The sequence below is a fragment of the Alexandromys fortis genome, unplaced genomic scaffold (assembly GCF_014885135.2).
Source record: "Alexandromys fortis isolate MF-2015 unplaced genomic scaffold, M_Fortis_MF-2015_v1.1 scaffold_154, whole genome shotgun sequence".
NCBI classification, from domain to species: domain Eukaryota; kingdom Metazoa; phylum Chordata; class Mammalia; order Rodentia; family Cricetidae; genus Alexandromys; species Alexandromys fortis.
The window spans coordinates 963,995-981,894 of record NW_026068040.1 but is presented as its reverse complement, the minus strand read 5'-3'; the positions used below and the strand labels follow the sequence as shown (position 1 = coordinate 981,894).

General features: G+C 42.0%; 1 long non-coding RNA gene across 2 annotated transcripts in view; it reads left to right on the top strand.

Moving 5' to 3' along the window:
* The window catches only part of LOC126515650 (uncharacterized), a 63,949-nt gene that overhangs the window by 32,128 nt on the left and 13,921 nt on the right, over positions 1 to 17,900 (top strand). For both annotated transcript variants that reach the window (XR_007595901.1, XR_007595900.1), the window contains exons 2-4: positions 904 to 1,151; positions 15,711 to 15,800; positions 16,610 to 16,863. This is a non-coding gene — a long non-coding RNA (uncharacterized lncRNA). The remainder of the gene's footprint in view (positions 1 to 903; positions 1,152 to 15,710; positions 15,801 to 16,609; positions 16,864 to 17,900) is intronic.

The window sequence follows — 17,900 nt, the reverse complement described above, 5'->3', positions numbered from 1 at the left end:
GTTGTACATGGATTGATGGATTTAATTGTTGTAACTGTTGCTGGAGGCCATAATAATTTGTCTAGGTTTATGCTTGAGGAAACAGAGGCATTAAAAGGGCAATTATCTTTAGCACAGGTAATCTTCTGACCTCGGCTAGTCTTACTTCAGAAGTATGCTTCAGTGTATTCACTGGAATGTGTTTTAAATGGAATTTGTCTCCAAATGAAAAGAGTTTTGAATCCCAGCACTACAAAACAACGACAAAAACAACCACAGCTAGTAATTGGCTGTTCTGCAATCCTCACCCTGTTCTGAATGAGAAATTACCTGAGGAAGGTATTCTGCATTTAGCGAATGTTGAACTGAATCTCAAGCTTTCCCCCAAGGTTGCTGCAAGATTTTATGACTAGAGAAGCATCATTCACAGCTACACCAGAAAAGACATGGCTGCCTTTCTCTGCCACAAGACACTGAGGAGTCAGAGAAGGAGGAGGAAGAGCAGGAGGAAGAGGGGAAGGGGGAAGCTTCAGTAATGATGTAAGTCAGCTCAGTGGCAGGGTGAACAGTTGTTAATTGGACACATCTTAGAATCACTTAAAAGATGGTCTCAGTAGTGGATTAGCTACATTGGTTTGGCCTCTGGGGATTATCTTAATTAAGTGGTCTGGTAAAACCCAGCCCACTGTGGGCAGGTCTATTCCCTAGGCAGAGGTTCTTAAGCTGTTTAAGAGTGGAGAAACTGAGCTAAGCACAAGCTAGTGAATGTGTGTATGCATTCATTTCTCTCTGCCTTTGATTGTGGATGTCTTGTAATCTGCGTTCTCTGCCCTCCTGCCTACTGTAAACTTCCCTTTAACTATGGACTATAACCTGGAATGCTGAACTAAAACAAATCCTTTCTTCTCTCCTGATTTGTGTTAGAGTGTTTTGTAAGCACAACAGAAATGAAAACAGACCGAGCCCAAGTAGAAGAAACATCCCAAACAAAGCATCAACTCCCTGCTGAAATGGCAACTCTTTTCTCACTTCCTCAGTAGCTGTTGGGTATTGCTGACAAACTCACAGAGAAGCCAGCTAAGCTAAATGGTGCCTGTGGAGTACAGAGCAGAAGAGAGTATCCACAAGTCTGGCACCGTTCTTTGGCACCAAGTCCCCCGAAAACCATCATGGTAAGTACCGGTTTTCTTTTTGATCTTTTAGCACAGAACAGCACACACTACTTGTAAGCAGAGCTGAGCTGTGAATACCACAGCTATGGGCCTGGTTTTGCCGATTTCTTGGTAGCCCATTCACTGGGCTTCACCTCAGCTTTTCAAAAGAGAAAGTCTTTAGTGATTTTCCTGGCATTTCCTTTCCAGATTTCAGGGAAATTTGGATTTATATAATTTGATATCTTTGACCACTTGGTCCACATAAACAGTTATCAGCATTCTCTTGGAATAAGTAGAATATAATAGTATGACAACAGATAATATCATGTCAGAATTCTGGACCAATCTGTATTTTCTCTCATTCTTGTCTTCATTGAACTTACAACATGTCATGCACATGGCATAGTTGGACATAGCTACTTTTTATAGATCTGAGATCACATGGCATAGCATGTGCTAATGACATGAATGAGAAATAGTCTCATCCTATCAGGCCATCAGTTAACAGTTTATAAAGATGGTGTTTCGGTTTGCTTTCCATTACTATAACAAACACCATGACCAAACACTACTTGGGGAATGAATGATTTATTTCAGTTTATATGTTTTAATCACCATGCATCATGAGATGAAGTCAAGGCTGGGACTCAAGGCAGGGACCTGGAGAGAGATGTTGAAGCAGAAGCCACAGAGGAACGCTGCTTTCTGGCTTGCTCCCTATGACTTGCTCAGTTTGATTTCTTACCCAACTCAGGCCCACCTGCCCAGGGGGTGGCACCACCCACTGTGGGCAGAGCTCTCCCACATCAATCAGGGATTAAGAAAATGGCCCCTAGACTTGCCTACAAGTCAATATTATAAAGGTGGTTTTCATTTTCTCATTCCTCTTCCAAGAAGATACACTTGTGATGGGTTGACAAAAGCCAACCTTCACAGACGGTTCTAACTCTTCACAGACGGTTCTAACTCTTCTGGTGTTGCTGTGTGTGCTTCTTTGCACCATCACTTTGCCCCTCTACCTTCAATAGAGTTTGTTGTTTCCTCTCACTCTTAAGTAAAGGCTAGCTTTGGGACTTGCTCTAAAGAACGGAATGAAACCTTAAAGAATGAAAAGACTTCAGAGCCTCAGACACACACAGCCTCTGGACTTCTACTCTCAGATCCCTGCTGTCCAAATGAGGAAGCTTGAGCTAAGCTGTCTGAAGATGAGAGGCCGCACTCAGACAGAAGGGAAAGCCAACTTCCAGACATGCAACTGTGGCCCTCCCTCTGGCCTCAATCGGTTGTCATGACTGCAGCCACCAGAGGACCAGCCCAAGTGGCCAAAACATAACCTATGCCTTTTAAAACTTACTTCTAGCAAGTTTTTTTTTTTAAAAAATATTTATTTATCATGTATACAATATTCTGTCTGTGTGTATGCCTGCAGGCCAGAAGAGGGCACCAGAGCCCATTACAGATGGTTGTGAGCCACCATGTGGTTGCTGGGAATTGAACTCAGGACCTTTGGAAGAGCAGGCAATGCTTTTAACCTCTGAGCCATCTCTCCAGTGCCCCCCCCTGCAAGTTTTGTTACAAAAAATAGCTCCTCAAAAACTCCATTTTCCAGAAATACACACTAGTCAGATTTCTGTTGTGATAACAAACACCTGAGACCATGTAAAAAGGAGCAAGTTTGTCTTGGCTGACAGTCTTAAAGGTTCTGGTCCACAATCATTTGACCCTATTGGCATGGGCTTATGGTGAGGTAACCCATTATATCACGGTGTGTACAGGGTTAAAAATCACTTGTCTTCTGGCTAGAAAGTAGAAAACCCGACTAGTCCCTTCAGAGACAAGATGTCAAAAATCTAAAGACCTCCCAAAAAGGCTCTACCTCTAAGGTTTTGCTACCTCTCAACAGCAGCAAGTTGGGTGAAAGCCTGTAATATATGGTCTTTGGGGGTTATTTAAAGTCTGAACAACATAGCAAGGTAAGGAAGTTAGTGCCTCGTACTTCTATGGTATAGATACGATTTCTAAACAATCATTATTAGAGTCTTATATGTCTACCTACCCTTTCATTACTGACACTGCTATCTATCTCTATTACTACTGCTGCTTCTTCTAGGATACAAAATACTTGCATGTACACACACAGACATATACACACACAACACATACACACACAAACACGCACATCCATACATATATACACAACACACATATACACACAGCAAATAATAAAACTTGTATATACACAGATACACACACATACAAACACACACACATATACATACCACAACACACACATACACAATACACATAACACAACACAACACATAGGCACACAACAAACACATACAGAAATATACACACATATAGATACACACAACACATATACACACATACACATATATACACATACATGGATACACACAGCACACATATACATAACACATAGACACACAAAAACATACATACATATACATGCATAGATATACACAACACATACACACAGATACGCACACAACACATACACAAACAACATAAACATACACACATATACATCTACATAAGTACACACAACAGATACACACTCATACACATACATACATACACAACACACACATATGTAAACAACACATACATATATATAACACACATGCACACATACAAAACACACATATGTACACAACATAACACAATACATACACACAAACACATGTACACACAACAAAAAACATACACACAAACACAGATACACACAACACACACATACACATAGATATACACACAATACATATACACACAACACAAACACACACATATACACATACAGAAAATACATAGTTACATACATAGACACAACATACACACACACACACACACAAAACACACACATATACACACATACATACCTCTCACTCAACTGTTCCTGTGGTTTGGAAAGCTTCTTTTACTGTCCACTGTAGCAAGAGCTCTATTTCCAGTTTCATTGGCTCAGTTGGTTCTGCTTCCCCATATCCAGCCTTATGCCCTCTGCTCCTCCAGCCTTGAAGAGTAATGGCTACTTCTTTTGTTACCTTAGCAACTAAGCCGCCATTTTCTGCTCACTCTGGATGTGAAGGGACTCAGTGTTCTGGTTTCATTTAGGTTACTGTCATAAAACGCCCTGAACTTAAGAGAAGAAAGGGTTTATTTGGCTTACAATATCAGGTTATAGTCTACATAGAAAGTTCCAACCCTGCCAGAGTTACATGATAGGACAGTCTATAAATAAATAAAAATAAACTGCCATATTATTTTCTTTCAAACCCCATATTCCTATCTTGATAAATTATCTATTTACTTATATGTGCAAACCAGAAACACCTACTTTTCTCCCCACCTACATGTGATGCGTGAGAGTATCCTGTGGAATCCACACTTTTACCCATCTTCCATCCATTCTATTCTCTATACACAGAGGTACCATTATTTTATCAGCCCCAACTGTAGGCAGACTTCCCTAAGACCTCTCAAGAGTAGCTGAGTCATTAGCTTTTCCTTTACCCTGTCTTTGGCTTTTCCTCGACCCATTCCCATATCACCACCAACAGGAGACACAGTCTCAACTGGGTAGCTTAATTTGAGACATGCAAGACAAGGGCATGACTGTAACATGTGATTGTGTATGTAAGTACGTGTTTGCAAAGGGTAGTTCTTGCTTACAGATAAAGTAAGCAACTCCTCGTCTGCCCCAGGCCTCCTCTGTTTTAGAAATAAGAGCATGCCTAGGCTGTCATAACAAATCAAAGCTAGGATGCCTAACTGGTTTGAAGACTGAAGGGCAAGGATCATGATGTCAGCAGGTTTGACTTTTTCTGGAACATTTTTCTGAGTTAACCATTTTTTTGGTTCTAAGTTGACCTTGCATAAGTACATCCTTGCCACCTCTCTCGTCTGTAAGGAAATTGGCCATATTGGATTAGAGTCCTACCCTATGGCATTCATCAACCTTTGTTACCATTTTAAAGGCTGCCTTCTAATAATAGCCATTTTGTAGAGCAGGACTCCAACACAGGAATTGAAAGAGGCCATGATCCATTAAATCACCTCTGGCAACTAACTGTTCCTGTTTCAGAGAACTGCACCACCATTGACTAACTGCACGGGCTCAACTTGGAAACTTCAAGATTCCTTCCCTCCCCATCCTCCACACAGATCTTCAGCACTCTATCGATGCTTGTTATATAAACTTAGAGATGTGCACACACATCTGTGCACTCAGAAAAGCCCCAATGATGGAAACAAAGAGATGACTTCATCCAAGTAAAGGCTGGGAAACCAGGAAGTTTAAGTGTAGTTGCTTACAAGAATATGTCCAACTTCATTGGTAGCTATACCAAGGAAGGAAAAACACCCTCTTTGCTACCTAAAAGTCCTTGGGGGAAAGTGGGGTCTTACATAGTTCCCCCTACTCTATGATGGAAAGTTAGGAGCCTAACCTAACAGAGTTCCCTTGTGCATAGAAACAAGTGCTGACAGTTCAACAGGACAATGGCCAGGTGGTGCTCAAGGGCACTCTACTAGAGCCATCTCTACAAGAGCCATCTCTACAAGAGCCATCTCTACAAGAGCCATCTCTACCAAGCCTTGTCTCACCACCCCTGCTGTGGACACATATCCTCCATCACCCCATTCTTAGTCTGATAATAGTCTCTTAACTGGTTTACCATTTCCTCTCTTTTTCTACCACAGTTGTTTTCAGGAAATCCACTAGCCTCGTCCCGCAAAGTCAAATAGAACCTGTCACTTTCCTAATGCGAGTGTCAGGCTGCTTCGTTTTCTTGTAGCATAAAGTCCATGTCTGTGCTACAACATTGTGTAGAATGGACGTGGCCCATCTTCTGGGAGCTTTTGAGAACTGGCTTCATGCGGTTTTTGTTTGTGTTTTCATTGATTCGCTGCTCAAATGTAACTTCTGTGATGATGAATTTACCCGAGTTTTCTGTTTAAAGTACATCCCATTCCTGTACCCTTCTTTATTTTCCCTCAAAGCATTTGTGACTGCCTATGTGTGCCCATATTGCATATGTATGTGTTTGATTATCATTAGTCTTCTTACTAGGCTTTATATTTTATGCAGACGTTTTGTTTTCTGATGTACCTCTAGCAGAGAGAACAGTCTTTTATTCAGAGTCAACAAACACTAACTGGACAAAATCAATTGCGTCACTTGTAACATCCTAGTTTGCCACCTTGCTCAAACCTCTCCTTTTTCTGAGCTGTGCAATGCCTTCCTGTTGCTCTCTGGGTAAAACCCGAGCACGTAGCATGGCACAAGATCCTCCCTCTTTTCAGCTTCTCCCCGACTGATTCTATCACAGCATAAGGTCCATCCGGCACTAGTCTTTACAGCCGGAACAGTCCTCATCCATCTTTGATTCTAGCACAGTAGCTAAGCAGCCATATCCAAGTGAAGGAATTGCATGAAGCAGACCATGTACAGAGTCTTGACTTTACACCGGACCTGGTTAACATGTGGGTTAAATGATGGCAATACAATCAGTAAGATTTAGCTCACAAATTGTTTTGTAAATCGAGTTAATTTAACAAATATTTACACAGCATCTATCCTGTACTTGAAACTCCCTTAGATTCTGGAGATATTTTAAATGAGTAAAATTACCAACTGTTCATATTCATGGGATGCATGCTCTAATAAAGAGAAGATTATGCAGTAGTAATGAGTACAGTTGAGGAAATAGAGCCAGAAGGAGAGTGGGTGTGTCTGGTGTCATACATACGTATGATGTATGTGGAGGTCAGAAATACCCTCATAAAAATGATGACATGGAATGGAGACCCGTCAGGGTTGAGGAGATCTAAGGACAGAACACTTCAGTCAGAAGCGACAATAAAAGAAAAGTCTCTGAAGAAATGCTACCTACAATGTCCACACAATGACCATAGTCTAGACCATAAAATCACTCTCAAAAGCTTCACATGGGGGCTGGGGAAATGGCTCAACAGTTCAGAGGACTTGCTGCTCTTCCAAATGACCCAAATGAGGTCCCCAGCACCCATGCCAGGCGGTTTACACTGCCTGTAGCTCCAGCTCCAGGCATCTGATGTCCTCTCCTGGCCTCCCCTCTCACCTGCACACACGTCATACATTTACACGGACGCACACACATGCATTCACATACTTAAAAAGTTATTTTTATTTTTAAGATCTGGAAAGGCTCATACCATGCACTCTGTATTCTTTATCACCAATGGATTAAATTAGTATCAATTTAATAAAAATGAATAATAGAAAGTGCCTGTAAATAATTTTTAATCATTTGGAAATAAGATAACATACTTCTAAATAAGCCATAAATAAGAGATGAAATCAAAAGAGAAATTAGGAAGTATTTTGAGTGGGTTGAAACTGAAAATGCATGTGAAATCCCCAGTATTTATAGAACTGCAGCATTCATATTCAAAAACAAGAAAGGGGAGAAGGTGTGAGCACAATAAATGCTATAGAAAGATGTCAACCTCGCTGTAAAAAGCTGGATTTTCAGCCTGAAGTGGACAGTGGGAAATGGTGGCAGGATTTTGAGCAAGAAGCAGATAAGCATCCTTAGTATCTTAGTAATCCTCTTCGTTAAGAACATATGTTAGCACATTAGGTTAGAAAGAGGTAGGACAAACAGGAGTGGAAACATAAGTATTCTATAGATGATGAACAATTCACACCACAATCAGAGCTGCGCTAGGTGCCCTGAGGGGAATGTAGCAAAGCCCACCCAAAGCACAATGGAGTTGTATCCCTCCTTGTTTTTATTCCCTTCTTAGTTTTATTACAAAAACCAAAGGAGTGGAACTTTAATGTAATGTGTTTGGTCCTAGCTGATGGTAGGGCCACAAATACACAATATCTAGTCTCTTTTCAAAGCAATGGTCTCCTCTGAGCCAGCCACCTACCATGGTCTCCTCACTGATGTTACACAGCTGCCTTGCACATCTCATGAAGGGAGATCCAGGAGAAGCTCTGCCTTGGCAGAGTCAAAACTACTGGAAATGATGTTTGGGCCACAATTTACAGGCAACTGAAACCTTCTAGAAACAGAGAACCAGAAGAGTTCAGGAAAACAGAGCTGATGCAGTACAAGGCAAGGAGACCTCGGCCCCGGGGGACTGTGTCTACAGACAGTTACTGATGTAATACATACAGGAAGGGTTTTTAGTGCCATTGGCATGGGTGGCCATTTGTACTAAGTGCTCTGAGAAATGCCTGTAATCCAATACATTCCAAGTTGGTGTTTGGGGTCATAATGACAACAACTCCTGCTGCTCCTCTTCATCCTCTTCCTCCTCCTCCCTACCTTCTTAGCCATGGTGAAGGTAGAACCAAGTGTCACCAAAAAGGTAGGCAAATTCTCTACCACTGATCTGAACCCCCAGCCCTAACTCACTTTACCACCCTTTGACAGGACAACCCAGTCCCGAGGTCCCATAGCTGGCACCCGGGGAAGAGTCCTGGGCGGAAGTGAATGCCATGTAAAGAAGTCACCAGCCTCATCTGCACTCAGTCACTTCTGCTGACATCTAAATGTTTGTCACAGGCAGACTCTGCAGTTTCTGTTTAGCACCGAACCCTTCCACTTGGGAAAGCCCAGTTTGTCGGTGACATTTCCGGTCTGGTCACAAAGTCACCTATTGGCTGTTGTGTGCTTTAAAGTGATGTTTTCCAAAGATGATCATCATTTTGGAAACTGTGTGTGTTTATTGGTGTTAAAACAGAGGTGCTGAACCAAGTAATCCGCACATGTCATCTTGAAATCAGCAGAGGAAATCGTTGCCCATGAAACACGTACGATATATACATAACCAGTTTTGAGTGTTGCTGAGTTTTACCAGATTCTTCGGAATGTGGTAAGTTTGGAATACTTGAAATAAATTTCTGGAAACCTTTGTGTCATTTTCCCTCTAGACAAAGTTGCAATGTATATTTGGTTTCTTTGTAGACGCCCATTGAGGTCTACCTGACAGTTAGACGTAGGACAACTGCTTACTATTCATACCTTTAAAGTCGTGTGGAGCTTAAACCCCTGAGCTCAGCAGCATCAGGATAGGAAGGTATGGGAGCATATGCAAGAAGCATTTGCAAGAAGAAAAGGAATGAGGTGTTCAGAAGCAAAGGCCAATTTGTGCTGGTTTGCTGCACTAAAGACGTCTTCTGCCTCCAGTACACCCAGTGTCTAGCATCAAGCCAGTGATTAATGTCAGCTTTTTCCTCGTTGTTGGAAATACTGTGATCATTTTATGCTTATGAAAATAAGATGGGGATGGTAATCATAATGTCAACATAGACTTCTATTTCTTTACCATTTTTACTAGACAGGCTCTCGATGTGTTGCTCAGGCTGGCTTCATACTTATAATCCTCCTGCCTCACCTTCCTAAACACAAGCATTACAGACCTGTGCCCTCACACCCAACTTATAAAAAAAGTATTTTGGAGAAGAATGAAGCTTGTTGAAAGTGTTCAAAGAGATACACTAACCAGTTACTTACTGTCATTTCTTGACCCCCGGTGTGCTCTGAAAAATGTATCAACAACGTTAGCCCAGAAGAGTAAACTTTTTCTTTGACTATTATGAGTATGCGTTCTTCTAAAATGAATTTACACATTCAAAATGACTCTAATCAAAATTCCAGTGACATTCCCCTGACGCACACATATACACACACCAAAGCTCATCTAGACTTAATCAGGAAACATACACACTCACACACACACACACACACACACACACACTAAAACTAGAAGAAAAAGCAAAACAAGAAAAAGTAATAGAGAAAAGAAAGCAGAACTATTACAAAGATAAAAGTGAGATTAATGCTATCAGGCACAATATGTTACCTATATGCTCTGTTGCTTTCGAAATAAAAAATAGATTGATAGTAAGCTCTAAGTGAACTGAAAATGTCGAGGAAACAGAACACATCAAAGACAGCAGACAGTGCTAATAAAGGATGGAGCAGTCAATGAGAAACTGAAGCTTGTGCTGTCTGAGGAGACAGTGAGCAACTCGAGAAAAAAAGCTTTTTTTAAAAAAAAAGTCTCACTTTACTTTTTATTCTAAAATACATTTTAGATAATTAAGGAAATTTACATGAAAGAATCAGAGAGAAATTAATAAAAAAAGTGAAAGTGAAATCAATATTTTCCCAAAATCTAGAGGTAAATGGTTTGCTAACTTTGAGAACAGTCGAAGGTGTAAGGAAGGCACTGACATATAAAGCAGACATGGTTTTCAGACTATACTACATAAACTTTAAACAAGCATTGTGAAATGCCCACAGAAACACTAAAAATGGACATTTTGTTGTATTATGAACTTATTATAAGTTGCCAAAAACTCTATAAGAAAAATAAAATGTTAATACAGAAGAAAACAAAACATTGATTTTATAATCAACCAATACATGTGAAAATCCTGTATCCATTATAATGAACACATAAAACACCACCAAGATGTAATGGGTTTGCTACCATATTGCATCTTTCTAATTGATAATACTAATAGTTAGTGTAAAGATGGCATCGGATGTTTTGTGTCATAAGGCATTAGTATCTTTGTCTTCTTGCTTTTTCTTAATTTTTTAAAGATCCTTAGTGATAAGCATGACATTTATACTTGGAAATTTTAAAGGGACGGCACACACCTCTAGCAATTAAGAAAAGCGTCTCCCCTGACTGGGGTGAGCGTGCCGCAGGACACATTGAGAACAAGGTCAGCGCCTCCCACCAAACACTGTTAAAGAGCCTACCTGGAGACAACAGCTGCTCTCACTGAGGAAGATGCCTTCCTTCTCGCAGCATCTGTTGGATGGGCAATTACTATCTTTCTGTCAACCTAAAATGACAAGTAAAACATAAGTTTTGGGGACTGGAAGGCAGTTTGGTCTGCGCAAGCCTGAGGACCTGAATTCAGATCCCCACACTGGAATAAAAGGTCAAGCACAACAGTGTTTGGTTCTATCTCTCATGCTGGGGGGTGTATGGGGCTAGGAGCATCCTTGCAGCTCACTCGGGAGCTAGCCTACCCAAACAAGTGAGACCCAGCCTCAAAAATAGGGAGAAGAGCAACTGAGGAAGACAGCCAAACACCTCTGGTATGCACCCACACAGGCATGCTCTAGGACACACACACACACCACACACACACACGCACACAGACACCACACACACACATACACACACACGCACACATATGCACACATACATACCCACGTACACAGGTGCACACACACAACACACACATGCACACATACGCACACACACATGCACACACACCACATGCACACACCACACACACGCACACATATGCACGCGCACTCACACATGCACACACCACACATGGAAGAAGCATGACTCACAGAAGAGCATATCTAGAGCATGTGTATCCAGCAGAGAGACTGCTACGGCTTCCCAGGCAGAACAATGGAAGTAGCAGCTGTGAGTTCCTAGAAATTTTCCTGAAGCTAGATTTTGTGTCTAAAGGATCAGAGAACATCTTACCATCTAGCTCCCTTTTGAAGAAAAAAAAGGAAGAAAGGGAGAGATGGGGGCATTGGATTTCTTCTGATAGAGTTGTTATGCTTGTAAGCCCACCTGTGCAGACTGATCTGTGGAGGCAGCGGCAGGTGAGGAGGTGTGGGAGGGGCAGCTCAGGTGCTCACTGAAATCTGAGGGGACACGTAAGGGAGGACATCGCACAACAGATGGAAGGTTTGGGAAGCCACCTCATTCCTTGCTCTGGAAGTCAGCACTGGTTTCCCCTCGGTCCTTGTACTAGGGCATCGTCAAATCACTCATATTCAGAAATGCATACTTCTCCCTTTGAAAGATCTATTTGGGGTTTTGCTTAGAGTCACTGCCTCACAGAGACATTTTGGAGAATGTGTGAACCCCTAGGAATAGGTAACTGTGAGTCGGATTGGAAATGAATCCAGAATATGGGGTGGGGGAAAGCTGACTCTGAAGTGCCTATTGTAGCATCTAAAATCAGTCCTATAAAACTGAAGCAAGCATCCCTGTCCCAACCCCACCCAACAATGGTACACAAAGAAGGCGGGGAGTGCTTACTGCCACTTGCTGTGGGGATTTCCAGCTCAGGACTCTAGATGGCAGGCTGCCTTATATGAAGTGAGGACAGGACACTCAAGTGTTTGTATTTAGCCTTTCTTAATTCCTTGGAGCCTGGAAACACTGTAGGAATGACAGGAATGTAGAATGAAAGGGTCTGGGGTTTGTCTGCCATGCGTGAAGCCCTGTGCTTCATCCTCAGCTTCGTGTGAACATCATGTAAACCGGGCGGGCGTGGTGTGCACTTCTAAGCCCAATGCTTTGTTGGTGGATGAAGGAAGACAAGGTCATCCTCCTCGGCTATCTGGGAAGTTCAGGTCAGGCTGGATTACGATTACAGGAGACTCTATTAAAATGAGTAAGAGGGAAACTAATTTGAAATTTATTGTCAGGACTGACCGTTTTCTATAGCCTTCCTGAGTCTAAATCAGCATTAAAAAGAAAAAAAAAAAATCCCTACAAACCTGATGTAGAAACACACATACACACACACACTGCAGAACAAATAGTTTATTAAGTGGCATGGCCCAAGATAAAGAAATCCATTTGATAGTTTTCATTCATATACTAACAATAGTAAGGGGAAACACAAGATGTAGAAATAACCTTGTGCTGGCTAATCCTGCTTGTCAACCTGGTACTTTGGGAAGAAGAAAGCCCAATTGAGGAATTGTCTCTATCTGATTGGCCTGTGATCATGTCTGTAAGGCATTTTCTTGATTGCTAATTGGTGTTGACAGGCCCAATCCTTTGTGGGCGGTGCCATCCCTAGGCAGAGGGCCAGGGATGTGTGTATAAGAAAGGCAGCTAGCTGACTGACAGCCTGGAGGCAAGCCAGTTTGTGCTCCAGCTCAGTGCTGGACTGTCAGCTGGCGTAAGCCTTTTCCTCCCACATTAACTTTGGTTGGTCCTTATCACAGCAGCAGAAAGCAAACTAGGAGAGTCTATTCCACTAAAACAAGACAAGAGTGGTAAAAAACCTACAAGACGATCAGATAGAAAAATCCCTTAGAAAACTGTCAGCCCTCCACAAATTAATAGTCAATGAAAAGTTCTATTCTCATTCTAATGTTTTGTTCTTAAACCACATAAAAGCTGTGAAAGAATTGAAGCAAAAATAAATGGGGGATGATGCCTCCAAAGCAGTCCACAGCCTAAGCCTGGATGGAGTTGGGCACATGTGCTAGGGCAGTTACGTGTTACAGAAGAACCACTTAACTACTTCCAGGGTAGTGGGATCCTACTGATGGAACAGACAAAGCAGCAGCTCCCAGAAAATATTCAGTTTCCTAAGACAACATAATAGATTAAAAATTAACTGTTTTGATCTACCATGGAGAAAAGTTAGATGAGTTAAGAAATGGCATAACTGTAGATCCACATGGAAGGTAAAGTTTAATAGTTACCTGACAAATAACAAAAATTTCAAATACATTCAGCTATGGTGTGTGTATGTGTCTACATAATTTGGTTCTTATCACTTGTATCTCAACATTCTTCCCATCAGTTCGTATCACTTCATCTCACTATGGCCTAGTCACTTTTTAATGTAGTGGTTTATTTAACTTTTTTTTTTCCAGCAACAGGGATTGATCCCAGAGAACAATCTTCCTCTATGGTCTTCTGAGGCATTGAAGATACATATTGCAAATTTTGTGTGTGCACATGCATGTGTGTGTGCATGCATGTGGAGGGCAGAAGACAGCCTCAGATGTCATTCCTTGGATACCTTTTTTGTTTTTGAGGCAGAATCTCTGGTTGTCCTGGAGACATCATCAAATAAACTAGACTAGCTGGCCAGAGAACTGGGATCTCCTGTCTCAACCTCCCGTCCTGCCATCACAGTGGTTACCGTTCACACCACCGTTACTAGCTGTCTATATGAGTGCTGGGAATCCAACTCATACTGTCGCACTTTTTTGTTTGTTTTTCAAGACAGGGTTTCTCTGTATAACATCCCTGGCTGTCCTGGAACTCACTTTACAGACAAGGCTGGCCTCACAGATATCTGCCTGCCTCTGCTGGGATTAAGGCATGTTGCCATCATGCCTGGCATGTTGTCACACTTTTGAGGCGTGTGTGTTTTACAAACCATCTCCTCAGCTGACTAGTTTCTTTTTGATGAACATCTAGTTGTCTCAGATCTGGGTTTGGTAAGGTTATAGTCACAGAAGAGCAACATCAGACTGAAAAGACTCAAGTTTGAAAGTCCTAGTAGGAATCGCTAAATTCCTGGCGTAATATTTCAGAAGAAATTACTCTTTGTAGATGGGATTGTTTTTTTTTTTTTTTGGTTGATTCATGGGCAGCTTCATTTACCCACCCCTATATTGTCAGGGCAAGTATCCATTAGGCAGTTTCCTTGCTCATAACTGAAGATTGAGTAGGATTTCTAAGAACAGTGGGGATAGAACAGAAGTTCTTAGCTTTCAGATTTGAAAAAAATAGGAAAATGCAGTCTAAATGAGACAGCAAAATCTGTTACACATACTTTGAAAGTATAGGAGATAAAATGGATGAAAGATTTCTTAAAATATAGAATTTGGCTATTTTCTGTAACTATATTAACCCAAATTGATTGAAATGCTAAACCTACATAGAGCTAACATTTATGGTTATCATTGCTTATGATAACGAATTGTCAGAAGCAGGTTCTTCTACACCATAACAAAAGTCAGTACACTGTGTGATCCTGAGATGAGGCTCCAGAAATGCGAAGAAGGGTTAGAGCCCACACACCTGCACCACATCCTGCCGGATCGGTGCTTGAAGAATATTCTTCCCTGGTTCACTGATTTCAGGGATGCCCTCGGGAAGAAGATATTTTGCCAACAATTCTCTGACCTGTGCTAGATCCTTGGAAGCCACAAGGTGGAAGGAGAGAACCAGTTCACCCTGGTTGCCCTATGACCTTCACACGTGGACCATGCTGTGTGTGCGTGTGCACACTGATTTACAATGTTTTAAAAAAAGAAGAGAAGTTTGCATATGCAGAGCCCTTCATGTGCCAAGCACTGGGGTGAAGCCTGTGGCACTTGCCCTTTGTTTTATATTTGTTTAATACTCTACAACTCTGAGGCCCCTTCCAGTGTGCCTACTCTAGTAGGAGGTAATCAGCACACAATGGAGTCCCCAGGGGTGCATGGTTGTAAAGATGCCCTCGTGAGTAGAACAGAAGTTATCAGCACCTGAGGGTGGGCCATAGTTGGCAGAAGCCACCTCACCAAGGTGTGACTGGAACCTTATCTCATCATTAACATAACTGCAACCTTCTGCCAGCTTTCCCCATTGCCCACCTCTCCATGACAGCAGTGAGTGACTCACAGGGAACACAAAAGGCCAGTCCACCTCAAATGCTGACAGTGTTACTGCACCATGTTAGCACTATAGTCCCTACCCTTTCCCTGAAACTGTCTGTCTGAGCAGCAATCCACCCTTTCCTGTTTTGTTTTCTTCTCATTGGTGCAGGCTATGCTGAGAAATACTCCCTCAGGAAATCACTTGACCTGAATCTTGGCTTCTGGAGGACTATGCCACCTCTCAGGCAAAGGGGATTGGGTATGTGGACCATATTTCTACCACACCTAGCAATTCCTAATCTTCACACATGAACCTGGCAATAACTCTTCAAATAACTATCACAGCTTCCTTTGACCAACGGACAAATTAAGATCAATGCAGTGAGTGAGATTCAGCAAGAAGGCAAATTCTAAAAAGAGCACTTAGTTCCTCAAAAGTAGCTATCCAGGGCTTCTCTTCCCAGAGGGTTGCCTTGACTACCCAACTTCAGGATCATCCATTCTAACTCACCACACATCTGCAAAAGTCATGTTCACCCTACAGACATCCTCTTCTTCACTTTAGACACTGCCACCCAATGTTCCACAACATTCCAAAATAGTTGGGACACATGTGTTTACACATCCTATATCCAAACCTTAACACTATGTCAGAATTGACCAAATGAAAGAAAATCTAATTAAACAGAGGGGAGTGTCTAGCATTTAAAACATGATACGTTATAGTCCACTGACTGGCAGACACCCGTGAAATGATTTACCTCCCAAAGGTGATAACAAAATCTGAGATTTTGCTATGACTTAAGCAGTGGAATCTTAGGAAGTGGAATCCAGGTAGAGGAAGTGTGCCACTGGGGCATGCCTTTGAATAAATATATTGGGACCCTGGTCCCTGGACACCACCACTCCCTGTCTCTCTGTCTTTCTGTCTCTATGCCCCCCCACTCCTTATTCCTCCTTTCCTCTCTTCCTCCCCCTCTTTCACTCTTCCTCCATTCTTCCTTCTCTTCTGGCCACCATGAAAGAGCATTCTTTGTTCTATGTGTTTGATGTCTCACCTCCCCACAGGCCCATGATGACTGAGCCAAAGGCAGCCTCTGCAGCCGTGATTGGAAACAGCCATGCCTTTAAGTGTTTATTTCAAATCTTCTGCCATGGTGGTGGACAGCTGACCAGCACAGCTTCACTCTGTAAAGCTGCTATCTAATGAAGTCCAGCTGTTTGAACTCCAAAGCCTCAATACCTTTAACTGTAGCAGAATACTGAAACAATGTCTCCCTGACACTTCTTCCAAACATTTCTCCCAGCACTATGCCCACCAGGTAAGTGATGTTGTCTTTAGCTCTCTGGATGTCTCAAAGTACCATATCCTTTGGATATCTCCTGGCTGCACCTTTAATCCTAGGACATATGTATTTTTCTGCTTCCAGCTTAGTCTCTTGCAGGAGTCACAATGAAGAAAGGTGACCGGAGGTGGCAGTAATTACACTGTCACACAGATACCACTCTTTCTTCCACAGCCAGAAGACAGACAGGGATGAACTGTGGCATCAGTAGCAGAGACGTGAGAATTATAGCTACAGGATTTTCAGGCTGAAAATGAAGAGAGAGAAGCAGTGTGGCAGGCAGGGCACAGGGGGCATATGAGTGCTTGGCATGGCAATAAGTCACTGTGAGTGAGTTACAGCTGCAGATGAATCTAGAAACAGCTCAGTCCTCAGGGCCAATTACCATCACCATAGTTTGGTTTTCCTCACAGGTCTCAAATCTAGTTTGTTTTCAAAAACCGCTTGCAAGGGTTTCAAATAATCAGCATGAAAAGATTGACGCATGAAACAGGGTTGGTGATCTTTCTCAGATTCCAGTGTGAAGTGGCGGCTTAGATTAATGTAGACAAATTGTGTAGGTATTTGCACAACTTTACTGAAAACAAGACTCACGAAACCAAGGTTCCAGCGAAGTACAAGAAGCAGGAAGGGAAGCATGGCTTCTGTGCGCCCAATTTATCAGTAAATATTCGCCCGAGGCAAGCCCGCCCCCAATGGGCGGGCTTATCCCTACATCTCCCCCTTTTTGTCTAAATAAGACAGAACTAAACCAAATACAACTATAAACAATAATAACAAATAATAGATATAACAAACAATATTGAGAACAAAAAGTTTTACCAGACATTCTATCTCAAGGAGTCTAAATAATGTAGAGAGTAATTACAATTATATAATCTTCAACTCCGTCAAAGATCTGAGAAGGGAATCAATATTACTTAACAAATGAGAGATATCCAAAATGTGCCATAAATGACAGAGACAACAGACTACCTGGGCAATCACCCAAATTGTCGTTCACAATGTTGAGT